Genomic DNA, 12,727 nt, shown 5'->3' with positions numbered 1-12,727 from the left:
AGCTCTTGTTAGTAATTGGGCTTGCAGGAGTTAATTTCTGCTAGCCTGTGGATTGCTGCTTGAGTCACATGTTGCAGGAGACCTATCACAGTCGCCTCCTTACTTTTTAAGATAGCGGAGCGTGGTCCCCCATCCCAATGATAGCTTTTGCGATCCCGGTCCTTGTGATTTGATATCTAGTTGCTGGTGAACTCCTGTGGGCTTTTTGGTGTGTTGTGGAAATACTCTTGTTGTCTGATTATTTCCTCCCATCCTTTAGCTTCTTCAGAGCATGTATTTTCTATAACTCTGTGAGTGATTGCTGTGAGTTTGAGTTTTGTTTTTTCCTCGTCTGTTTATTTGTCTCTGATTAATCACTCCTATCCTAGCCCTCTCCTGGGTGGAGGGAAGGGGGGGCAGTATACCAGTTGTTCAGAAGCTAGGGTTATGAATGCGGCCCAAACATTGTCACATTAAGATGTATCTTTGGGATCCGGGTCAGCCATGATACACCTAGCCTGAGGACCAGTTTAGGCTTCCCCATTCCTAGTGATCCCGTCACAACCCCGTAACAGGCAGGTCTTTACCAGCTTTGCACATCTAGAGACTGAGATTTATGCCCATTTGACTTTGCAAAATAGCTCTAATTCATTGAGATTGGATGGAAAGCGTTTGATCAGTAAGTTTCAAGTCTTAGATTTGGACTTTGACTGGGCCATTCAAACACTTGAATAAGCTTTCATCTAAATTAGTGGTCTCCAATCTTTCTTACCTTGAGAGCTACATTCAGTTCTGATAGGTTCAACTTACAGCTTCCCTCTAAGTTCCACTGTGAAGGTTTCTGCGGCCTCTGTTATTTTGTTACCAGGTTTACAGTGTGAAGGTCCTTTAGGCTGTTTCCCTAATTAGTGCTCTCCTTGCTTTGCATGTGAGTTTAAGTGGACGACCATGTTTTGGTCGTTTGCAGTTGTGCCATATTCCTTTGATTTTTGAATGATCTATAGAACAGTGCTCCATAACAGAATCAGAGCTTGGGCTAATTATTTTCTTACAACCTAACCCTACTTTACTTTTCTCTACAACTTAATTCCTGACCTGTTTGGGGTATTCCTTGGTTTCATGATGCTGTTTGATCCTTAATGTTCTCAAACAAACCTCCATATCCTACATAAAATAGCTGTAGTGAGTCTCGCCTCTATTGGGATATGGCAAAGACAGTCATGAGAGGAAGGATAATATGTTATGTGAAAACACTAAAAATAATTACCTTGAGGGAATATAATATTGTGAGTGAGAATGGTAGACTGGCGTATAAAAAGTTCCTGGAAATACCAGACACAAATAATCGAAAGAATATGGTATCTGCAAAGGCAGAATTTGATATATGGCTGGAAAGATTAGAAAAACTGAAGAAAGAAGCGGAATTTTTCAAATTCAGAAACAAAGCAGGGACCACTCTTAGCAGTAGAGATGAGCGAACCGGTCCCGGTTCGGCTCGAGGTCGGTTCGCCGAACGGAGGTCCCGTTCGAGTTCGGCTCGTCGAACGTTCGACGAACCGAACTCGAACTGCATAGGACACAATGGCAGGCAATCACAAACACATAAAAACACCTAGAAAACACCCTCAAAGGTGTCCAAAAGGTGACAAACAACTCACAACACAACACAAACACATGGGAAAGTGACAAGGACATATACTCATGCGAAAACAAAACAGCTGGACAAGGAAAAAGAGGAGGACACACAGATATATGAGTATATGCAAGGAAACATCGATTCCATTATTGTGCAACTTGAGCCCTGCTCATTTTAGGCTTCCAATCTTGATAAATTGCCTGAGCTCGCCACGTATGCCTTGGGGATCTTGTCGTGTCCTGCAGCCAGCGTTCTCTCGGAACCTGTCTTCAGTGCTGCTGGGGGTCTGCTGGCAGATAAGCACACGCGTCTGTCCACTGACAATGTGGACATGGCTCTCAGAGGACTTTTCTTCCCCTGGCTCAGCTAGGGGAGGCGAAAGGCACGCGTATTTTTGAGAGTGCTTCATGCAAAGCATCTTTTTCTTTTTCAAAAGGGGGCTCAACCGATGCCAGTCAAGTGGGGTGTGTGTGGCCCAATTAGTGGAAACGAGGGAGACTGTGGTTGGAGTCCCCTCGCTATGTTTTACATGATTTTCGAAGGGCATGACATGCCTAAGAGGTTGAGTTTCATCATCTGCAACTTGTTGGCAACAGAAAGGCTGCCTTTACACCCTTTTGAGACCGAGGATTTTCGAGACCTTATGCCCATTGCAGTGCCCCAAGAGCCGATGGCCAGTCGTCACTCCTTCTCCAAGAAAGGCGTGCCCGCGCTACCACAGTAGGTCCCACACAACCTCACCGATTCCTTGAGAAACTCTGTGTGTGACAGGGTGCATTTCAACACAGATACTTGGACCAGTAAGCATGGACAGGGGAGTTACATGTTGCTGACTGGGCACTGGGTAACTATGGTGAGAGATGGAGAAGGGTTTGCTGTACAAGTCTTGCCGTCCCCACGACTTGTGTGTCAATCCTTCCTCTGTATGTACAAGTTCCTCCACTGCTTCTGCCTCCTCAACCTCGTGTGGGTCCTCCACCTCGGCCCAAACCCTGTGTGGTCAGGCCACCCTTCCTTGTAACTGCGCCCAAGGAATCCCACACACCTCCTTACTATGCTGGCAGCAGAGCTCAAGGCCATCATGCGGTCAAATGTTTACTTTGAAATGTAGGGGAAATGTGAGACACCGCTGAGGAATTGTGGACGGTTAGCTCTGGAGAGTGAGACCGAGTTTCATCAATGGTTGTCTACAGTCAACCAGCAGTCAGGGAAGGTCGGGTGCGACAATGATGCAAACCAGTCTGCGACCCTTCTTCAGGGCAATGTGACACACGTGCCTTGTATGGCTCACGTGTTGAACCTGGTTGTCCAGCAATTTTTAAAACACTATCCCTGCCTACATGGCCTTCTGCAGAGGGCACGGTGTAACGCCTGCCTGGATCGACACACTCAGATGGGCTGTAAAGGATAGGCTAGAGGCAAGCCACTCACCAAGCTGGACACCCAGAACCCTGAAACCCTTTAACCCCTATACAGTGATTTGGAATTACACAGGGCCCAAGTTGATCAATACCTGTGGAAGGCTGCAGTTCCAGAGAATAGTAGTCGTGCAGGGTCAAAAACATTAATTGAGGAAGAGGAACAGAATGGGATGGCCAGGACTTAATCAGAAAACAAGCAGAGGTGAAATGCGGATCGGCCAACGAGGTACATAAACAGCAAGCAGGAAACGTAGTCAGGTAACAAGCACACAAACTCATAAAACTGAACTGGGGGTAACAGTAACAAGAGGTTCATAGCTTTGTCTGGCAGTGGTCTGCAGACAGGAGGGGCCTAAAAAAGGGTGTGGTGTCTTCCCATTGGGACCAGAGTACAAATTGATTGAGTGGACTACGTTGGTGACTTAACAGCCGTGTGCGACAATGATGCAAACCAGTCTGCGACCCTTCTTCAGGGCAATGTGACACACGGGCCTTGTATGGCTCATGTGTTGAATCTGATTCTCCAGCAATTTTTAAAATACCATCCCGGCCTACATGGCCTTGTACAGCGGGCACGCTGCTATGTGGTCACTTTCATCCTTCGCACCCAGCAGCTCAACAACTTTAATCGCTCCGGAAGTCTTAGGGTCTGGCAGTTAAACGCCGGAAATGCGATGTTCCGACACGCAGGAATTGGAATCTGCACATGTTGCAGCGTGTGTGGCAGCACCGCAGAGCCCTGCTGAAATACGGTATGACGTATACCCTGGGCTAACTTGATCCAGAGGTGGTGCAGATCACGCTGCTGGAGTGGTGTCAGATCAAGGACCTATGCACCCTTCTACACAGTTTCCAAATGTCGACGAAGATGTTTAGCACTGGCAATGCCATTCTCAGCGTGACAATTCTGGTCACCTACATGATGGAGCACACTGTAAGCATTATTCGGAGTCAGGTATTGGTCCAAGAGGAAGGTGAGGAAGTACAGGAGGAGTCATATGCAGAAGGGATAATAAGATCTACAAGGTCCATACGGTAGGCGGCACCTAGGCAGCAGTTATGGTGGGGGATAGGGATTAACAAGGGCGCATAGTATCAGCAAAAATTGTTGAGGAAGGTGCAGGAGCCATGAAGAAATGGAGGACGAACTTGCGATGGGCATGGAAGACTCAGCAGATGAGTGAGAGCTTGCTCACATTTCGGTTGTGCGAGGTTGGGGGGAGAGGGCAGAGGAAGGAGGCACGATTCTCACCTCTCTGCCACCAACACACCAAGGACTTGGTCCTCCTGGATGCACAAGACACATGAGCGCCTTCTTGCTGCACTACCTACAACATGACCCTCGGATTGTACGAATTCGAAGTAATGCTAACTACTGGGTTGCCACACTGTTAGATCCCCGGTACAAGACAAAATTTGGCGAAATAATTCCTGCCATAGAAAGGGACGCACGTATACAGGAGTATCTGCAGAAGGTGGTACAGATTCTTAGATCTGCTTTTCCAGTAAACACCAGTGCTGCACAGAGTGAATCTCAATGCTTTCTCATGGATAGGAGGAAATGGTCTTTTACTTGTCCACATCTGAGGGACCGAGGGCTGGCTGTTGTGCTGAGATGCCATTGAGTACGGTGTCCCTGCAGAGTTGCACTTTTGGTCATATACAAAATGAGTTGAAAAAGGACAGATGCGGGTGAAAAGGGGAACAGGTGTGTTGGAAAGGGGAAAAAAGTTTTGGTCCGTGGGTTTGGTGGTTAAGCAAAAGTAACATTTGATGAAGAAACACCATCTGTTATGGTGGGACTGGCAGATTTGGATAAGGTGGTATATACTATGTTACCGCTATATAACGAAAATTAATAAGAAAAGAAAGATAAAGGTATATATCCCCATCAGCAGTCAGTGTCCACCGTGCTCCCAGATGGAAAAGGAGAGGTTGGCAACTGGAAGGTTCGGTGGAGGATACAGAGCTGTGTGGCAATGAAACTAATAGTAGCCTGAACCAAGTTAGACGCCACTCGGATCTTGAGACTGGGAGCCCTGTTAGCGTCACAGGGTCCACACGCCCACCCAGCCCAGGAACTCCCTGTTAACATCACAGGGGCCATTCAGTACGCTGACCGTGTGCATTGGGGCCACACCTGTGAACAGCAGGCGCATCAGCAGCAGCAGGCCTGTTAATGCCACTGGGCTGCACAAGCAGGACTTGTAGGACAGGAGCTGGTCTTAACCGTTCTGCGTTACCAACTGTGGTGGCGGCCTGCATCAACATCCTATCCCTGCCTACCTCTGGCCTAAAGCCACAATGGGTTCAAGACATGGAGGTGTGCTCTTTCGGAGCATAATAGAAGACTGCGCACCTCCTTGTTGTCTCCAGCACCTTCTATAACCTGGGTCCGCCCCAAACCAGGGTGGACCACAATGCACCTCCTGGAGACAAAAGCAGAGTGACACGTCATGAGTGGCATAACTAGCGTCCTATTTGGAACCGCAACTTCAATAATGACCTCATGGCTGCCACGACACAAACACCTCACCAGTCATCGTCTGACCATCAATAATGAGGTGACAAGTCATAGGGGCGGGCCTCTGCAAGCCATTTGGGAGTGGCCTGGCAACATCGTCAGGACACCTGATGCCCTGTGGTCTATATGGGCCCCCCCACATCAGGGGCAGGGCCAAAGAGTTCATTACCGGACCTAGTCTCTGATGCAGTAAGTGCCTGAGCATGGTCAGTTGCATGAAATAGAGACTCTGAAAAAAGACTATCAGCTTTAGCATGGTGTCTAGTCACAAAACAGGACTTAGACCCAGCACGGAATGCAAGTACCTGTGCAAAGAGGCTTTTCGCACTAAGTGTGGGAGCATGCGCTGTAGCCCGAAATGAAGACTTAGCCTCAGGAATGGCACAGTCAGGCTGAGCATACTCACTAGGCGAAACACTGGAGTTAGGCTGCGGCTGGGGTAATTCGTCACACGCATGCGCACTAGCTGCCTCTCCACACTTACACGTGGAGGAGAAAGCAGCCAGCTGGACAACCCGAGGAACAGGCCTAAATGGCAGCTGATGCCTGGACGCAACTGAAACCGCAGCAGGCTGCTTGCGTTTAAGGCGTCACCGTTTTGTAACAACAAATAACATCCAAAAGAACAGGTGTACTTCTTCCCATGGATAATCTGATATGATCCCTTTTTTCATGGACACGACCATCGCTAACAAATGTAGATGAGGCCAAATCAGCAGCTGCTTCAATGGATCTGAATTGCTCCATAAAGTGGCCTCTCCTCCACCCCAATTTCAAGATCCCAAATACTCCATTCCTCTGTGGTGTCAATCCAATCGCACTTGCTTCCTAACAGCTCTCAAGTTTCCCCCAGCCCTGCTCAGTATGGGGTGACAGAGATGGTTGAGTTTGCATAGCTGTTCAGTCGCACTATAGCCTGGGAATCAGAGGTCTGCTCCAAAGCTGCAATGAGTACAGACAAGGAAGTTATTATTATTTTTATCATTATTGATTTATAGAGCACAATTGATTCCATGGTGCTGTACATGAGAAGGGGGTTACATACAGAATACATATACAAGTAACTATAGACAGACTGGTACAGAGGGAAGAGGGCCCTGCCCTTGCGGGATTACATTCTAAAGGATTTTTGGGAGGAGACAGTAGGAGTTGTTTAGGTTGAGCGTCAAGTACGTATGGTGGTGGTGTCATTGAAGGTTATAGTCATTTCTGAACAGATGAGTTTTCAGATTCAGTTTGAAGCTTGCGTGTGTAGCAGATAATCTAACGTGTTGAGGTAGCGAGTTCCATGAGACAGGGGAAATGATCTGCGCAGATAGCCTGAAGCTTTGTGACTGGGATCCTGGCCCCGATGAAGAAGGTGCTGAGCCTAATCTACACCCTCATTTCCAAATAGTAAATCCTCCTGGTGGAGACAATGGGGAACATGATGAGGAGCACAGATACCTGATTGGAAGGACAACTTTACTATTCGGTCAGGGCAGGAAGAGGTTGTCTCGGAGGACTCAGGACGAGGGGAATGAAAACACACAGGGTTATTGATGAGGTTGGAGACAACACTTACTGTCAAACCAAAGTCAGCCAGTCGATGAGGTCAGCAGAGGAGGTGGAGGAGGATGCTACTGACGACGAGGTTACGTTGCGTCTTCCTAGCCAGAGACAAAGTACTGGAAGCACGTCAACAACTGAATCCTGGACCACAACTTTGACTCTGAGCAGAAGTCGTGTTGGCTATGCAGGTCGCATGGGCTGTAAGCCTTTCCTAGCCTGTGAATTTTTGGACATCGCAAAGGATCACCCAAGTCATGGAATCTGTAAGATTTGTCAACAATCTGTAAGTAGAAGGCAAAAACTCACTTTTGAGTACTTCCTCCATGAAGTATCACATGGATATGAATTGACAGCGTGAAGGTGTATTGCTCAGCTTTAGCAACTGTCAACGCAATATGCTTATTTGCCTTTCATTGCATGCATTGTTGCAGACTACACACAAGGGGCTGCTGTTTTTTTGGATCTGCCTTTGGTCACTATAGCAATAGAAAATTGCTCTTCGGGGGTGGACTTGGAGATGCTGTCTATGAACAGAATGAAAAGCTAAAGGTGTGTGTTACAGCAAGGAGCCACCGCGGAAACACTTTGTTCAATTGTGAGGGGAGTTGTGTTGTACTTTGATGATGAGCACTGTAACGTCAGTGAGCAGCATCCTGTGCCACAGACCAACATTCTTACAGTGCTGTCTATACTGTTTACCGTGAGAGGAGCGTAAAGTCTGTATTTCTGGCAACTGGACATCACAGTACCCGGGTACGGTAGGCTGTGCCCAGACAATAATGCGGGCACAAAACACTTTGTTTTATTAGCAAAACACATATCTGTTCTGGGTAGGCCGACTATATTGACAATAAGACTTGCTGCCTCTGCACTGTCAAATTGTCACGTACAGTTTAAATCATAGAGGGACAGCAACACATGTTTGCATTGACTGTTGCTTTTCAAGATTTCCATGACTGTGTTGCAGAGCTGTGTGGTTTGCATTCACACTGTTATCATCTGCAATATCTGTGAGGCTTCAGCTAACAAGGGTATTCAGGGGGGGTCATGTGTTTTGTCTATGTTTAGGTAGATAACTTGGAAGCTCTTGTGATGCGCCACTGGTAAGTCGTGTTCGCACACACACACACACACACACACACGCACAAACACACAATTACTGCTACACAGAGGGATTAGCAGGTAGTAGGCAACAGAATAGATTGTTCAATTATTTTAATTGTATGCATGGTTCTTATTGTTTGTTTTGGTAAAGTTAAACAATCATTTATCAACCCAACTGGCTAGAGTCCTTTTCCTTTTGCCTGGTTTTGCTGCATACTGGGGAGCCCACCCTGTACACGACTTAAAATGAAGCATAAGTCGCAATGTGAATTTCACTGTGCTACAATGCGGCCTAGCGTGCCTGTGCAACCACCGCCTGCCCCATCAAGTGCATCTGCGTGCTCTTCATCCTCTGTGACTGTGGGGACAGCAGTCACACATGGTTTTTCACACTGAACTTCCACTCCTTAACCCGCAACAGGGAGTGTGATTGGCAGGTCATCACTTGTTTTGGAAGTGGAAACAGAAGGTATTGTTGAGCTGTCAGACAGCGAGAGAACCATCATTGGATGCAGGCTACATTATACCACGCCTGCACCTTCGTCACAGATTGCCTGGACTACCTGCAGTTAATAATTGCATTCCAGAAATGGAAAGGAGTGTAGAATGCACATGTGTTGTACCTTGCTTGGCAGCAAAGGAACACTAACTTAGTATTCCAGACAATTTTAGGAAGGCAGAAAAAGAGTCAGCTCTTTGTGCAAATTAAATAGCGTGGCAAAAGTGGACAGATGGGTACAGTGGCCGTGTTCTGTGGGTACCAGGACAGTAAAAGAAGCTTCACTTTCTATCCCTCGTAATGATCAAATGCAGCAAGGAATTCCCTGAGTTTGCTATAAAATTAGCATAGCTAAATGTGCATGAGGGTAGAATGCAGAGGTGCTTGAGATTGCTTGGCACCAGTGGCACAATAAAGGAGTCCTACAGGCATTTTTTGTATACCACTAAGTGGCAGTATTTTATGCTATAATTATAGCTTATTAAAAACAGAGCAGGAGGGTGTCATGCAGAGGTGCTAGAAATAGCTTGGCACCAGTGGGGCACTAATGGAATACAACAGCCAGTTCTATGATGCCACTAAATGGCAGTATTTTTTGCTATCATTATAGCTTATTAAAAACAGAGCAGGAGGGTGTCATGCAGAGGTGCTGCACATAGATTTGCACCAGTGGGGCATTAATGGAGTACAACAGCCACTTCTTGTATGCCACTAAGTTTACTCAATTTTTGGTATTATAATGTATTAGTAACAATGAGTTTGAGTGTGCAATGCAGGCAGACGTGCTGCAAATATCTTTGCACTAGTGTGACTAGACAAAAGTACAATAGCCACGTTTAGGATGCCACTAGGTACACTGACTGTTTGCTAGTATAATGGCTTAGTTATAATGAGTTGGAGTGTGCAGAGGACAGGAGGGTACAGTGCCAGGATTGTGGGGCTCTGGGTAGAGGAATGGAAGCCTGCCTTTCTATTCCCTCCTAATGGGGAAATGCAGCGATGAAATCCCTGACCTACTCTGTTTTCAGGACCTATGGCTCTGACCCTGCCGGTACGAGCCCTTAAAATGACTTATAGAAAGTGCTCTCCCTAAGCTGTCCAGCGCTGTGTATACAGCAGTATCGGCGATAGGACTCAGGACGGAGCTGCGCCAGTGATGTCTGACACCAAGGACGCAGAAGAGATAATGGCGTCCGGACGGGCAGATACTCGTTTTTATAATGCAGGGACATGTGACATGGAAATCCTATCACACATGCCGTTGCTTCTCTGGCTAAAAGTCCACTTAGCTGTGTGTGTGTCTGGGATTGGCTGACATGCTGGCCCGCCCCACAAGACGCGCGCGCTTAGGGAAGGAAGACCAGGAAAAAAAAAAAAAAAATGGCGATCGCCATTATACAAACAGCAGTGATCTGAAGGCGCTGTTCCCGCACACTATACACTGAAATGTCATAATAGTGTGAGTCACAGAGTGACTTACACTATTACAGCGGAAAGCCAGCTAGGAATTAGCTGTTTTTTTTGCTACTAGAACCGTTCTGGAACGTTTCTAGAACTATCGAGCTTTTGCAAAAAGCTTGAGTTCTAGTTCGATCTAGAACAGGCCCCAAAATCACTCGAGCCTAGAACTGGAGAACCACGAACCACGAACCGCGCTCAACTCTACTTAGCAGGTATGGCAAAATGCAGAAGACCATGGTCTTTTATTGGATCTTTAAAAGATACGGAACGACACATCCATAACAATCCCAAGAAAATACTGTATATCATATTTAACAACAATATTATTCGAACTTATACGACCAAGGACCGATAGATGTGAGTGAAGGACAAAGATTCATTAGTATCTTAAATTGCCTGTAATTGATGAGTGATAAGGAATTTTTGAATGCACCAAAAAAGACAGAAGAGGTAACTCAAGTAATAAAAAGTTTGAAACTCAGCAAAGCGCCAGGACATGACGGTCGAACTGGAGAATTTTATATGATTTTTAATTAAGACATTGCACCAACATTGAGGAGCGTATTTAACTTTACATTACAAAATATTATTTTTAAATCAGGGAACACAGCATATATTAAAGTTTTATACAAAAACGGAAAAGACGTAAATGATTCTTCCTCATACAGACCGATATCCTTAATCAAACAAAATATCAAAATTTTATTTAAAATACTAGTGAAGGGGTCCTCAAACTACAGCCCGCAGGCCGCATGCGGCCCCCTGAGGCCATTTATCCGGAACCGCCGCACTTCTGGAAGGGGCACCTCTTTCATTAGTGGTCAGTGAGAGGAGCAGAGAATGCATCCGCATCCTGTGCTCCTGGCACTGGCGGACATATAGCTGGTGCAACCGGTGTGGCTGCACAGGGGCCCAGAGGGGTAGGGGGCCCATTACAAACAGAGTCTGACTTGCCTGTCTAGACAGCTTGGGCTCCGGGTCCTCGGCGGGCCCCCTGTGCTTCATATAGAGGGGCTCGCTGCCGGTAAACCCGGTTGTTTGAACGGTCCTATGGGCCATCAAATGTCACTACTATGCTCCAAGCAAAGACATCAGCAGGTAGCGCCTAGCAGTGACGTTTAATGGCCGCTGGCCTATCAAAGGTCGCACATGTTTGCGAGCGGTCTCTGATAAGCCGGCGGCCATTAAACGTCACTGCTATGTGCCTGGAACTGCAATCAGTGCGCGGTGCAGAGCAGTGACATTTTACAGCCATCACTGCTTACCGCTGTGCTGCAGTGGCGCCAATCGACTCAGTGTCAGACTGCAGAGACGGTGAGTGCACACTGATGGGCAGTGTGAGCGAGAGCAGCGTGGGGTCAGTGGACCACATGGAAAATGGGGGTATCAGTGTAAAGAAGAGAAGGAACAGTATGAAGAAGTGGGGAACAATATGGAGAGGTGAGAACAGTATGGATAAGTGGGCACATAGGGTGTACAGTCTGGATAAGTGGGAGCATAGGGGGAACAGTATAGATAAGCGGGAGCATAGGGGGGCAGTATGGATAAGTGGGAGCATAGGGGGGCAGTATGGATAACTGGGAGCTTAGGGGTGCAGTGTGGATAAGTGGGAGCAGATCGACAGGCACAACTACTTCCTTCACATATAGGTCCACATCAAGTGTGGTTTATCACAAATAGAGCAGCAGTTTTTAACATTAGAACTGTTCTAGCTGTCCAGTATGGCATTAAACAGGGAGGAGTGGTCAAAGGAAGCCCAGCATTGTTAGCCTTAGATACCAAAAAGACTTTTCATAATGTTAATTGTTATTGTTAATTGTACTATGTTAGCACTAGATAAATTTGGGATAATGGGTATATTCAGGAATTTCTTGACCGCCATTTCTGTCAATCAGTTGGCTAGAATTTACACACCGGGACATTTATCAGATCCTATAGCATTGAAAAAGGGCACTCGACAAGATTGTCCTTTATCACCTTTAAGCTGGGTTCACACATAGCGACAGCGATAACGACGTCGCTGTTACGTCACCATTTTCTGTGACGTAACAGCGACCTTGTATGTCGCTGTTATGATCGCTGCTTAGTTGTCAAACACAGCAGAAGCAGCAGCGATCATAACGATGCTGTGCTACATAGGCAGAGAGCAGGGAGCCGCGCTTAGCGCTTGCTCCCTGCCCTCCTAACTACAGTACACATCGGGTTAATTACCCGATGTGTACTGCAGCTACATGTGCAGAGAGCAGGGAGCCGCGCACACTGCTTAGCGCTTGCTCCCTGTTCTCCTAGCTACAGTACACATCGGGTTAATTACCCGATGTGTACTGCAGCTACATGTGCAGGCAGCAGGAGCTGGCACTGGCAGTGAGGGCGGACGCTGGTAATGAAGGTAAATATCGGGTAACCACCTTGGTTACCCAATGTTTACCCTGGTTACAGCTTACCGCAGCTGCCAGTCGCCGGCTCCTGCTCCCTGCTCGCTTCATTTCGTCGCTCTCTCGCTGTCACACACAGCGATGTGTGCGTCACAGCGGGAGAGCGACAACCAAAAA

Source organism: Anomaloglossus baeobatrachus, chromosome 4 (assembly GCF_048569485.1).
Source record: "Anomaloglossus baeobatrachus isolate aAnoBae1 chromosome 4, aAnoBae1.hap1, whole genome shotgun sequence".
NCBI classification, from domain to species: Eukaryota; Metazoa; Chordata; class Amphibia; order Anura; family Aromobatidae; genus Anomaloglossus; species Anomaloglossus baeobatrachus.
This window is presented reverse-complemented; position numbering follows the sequence as displayed.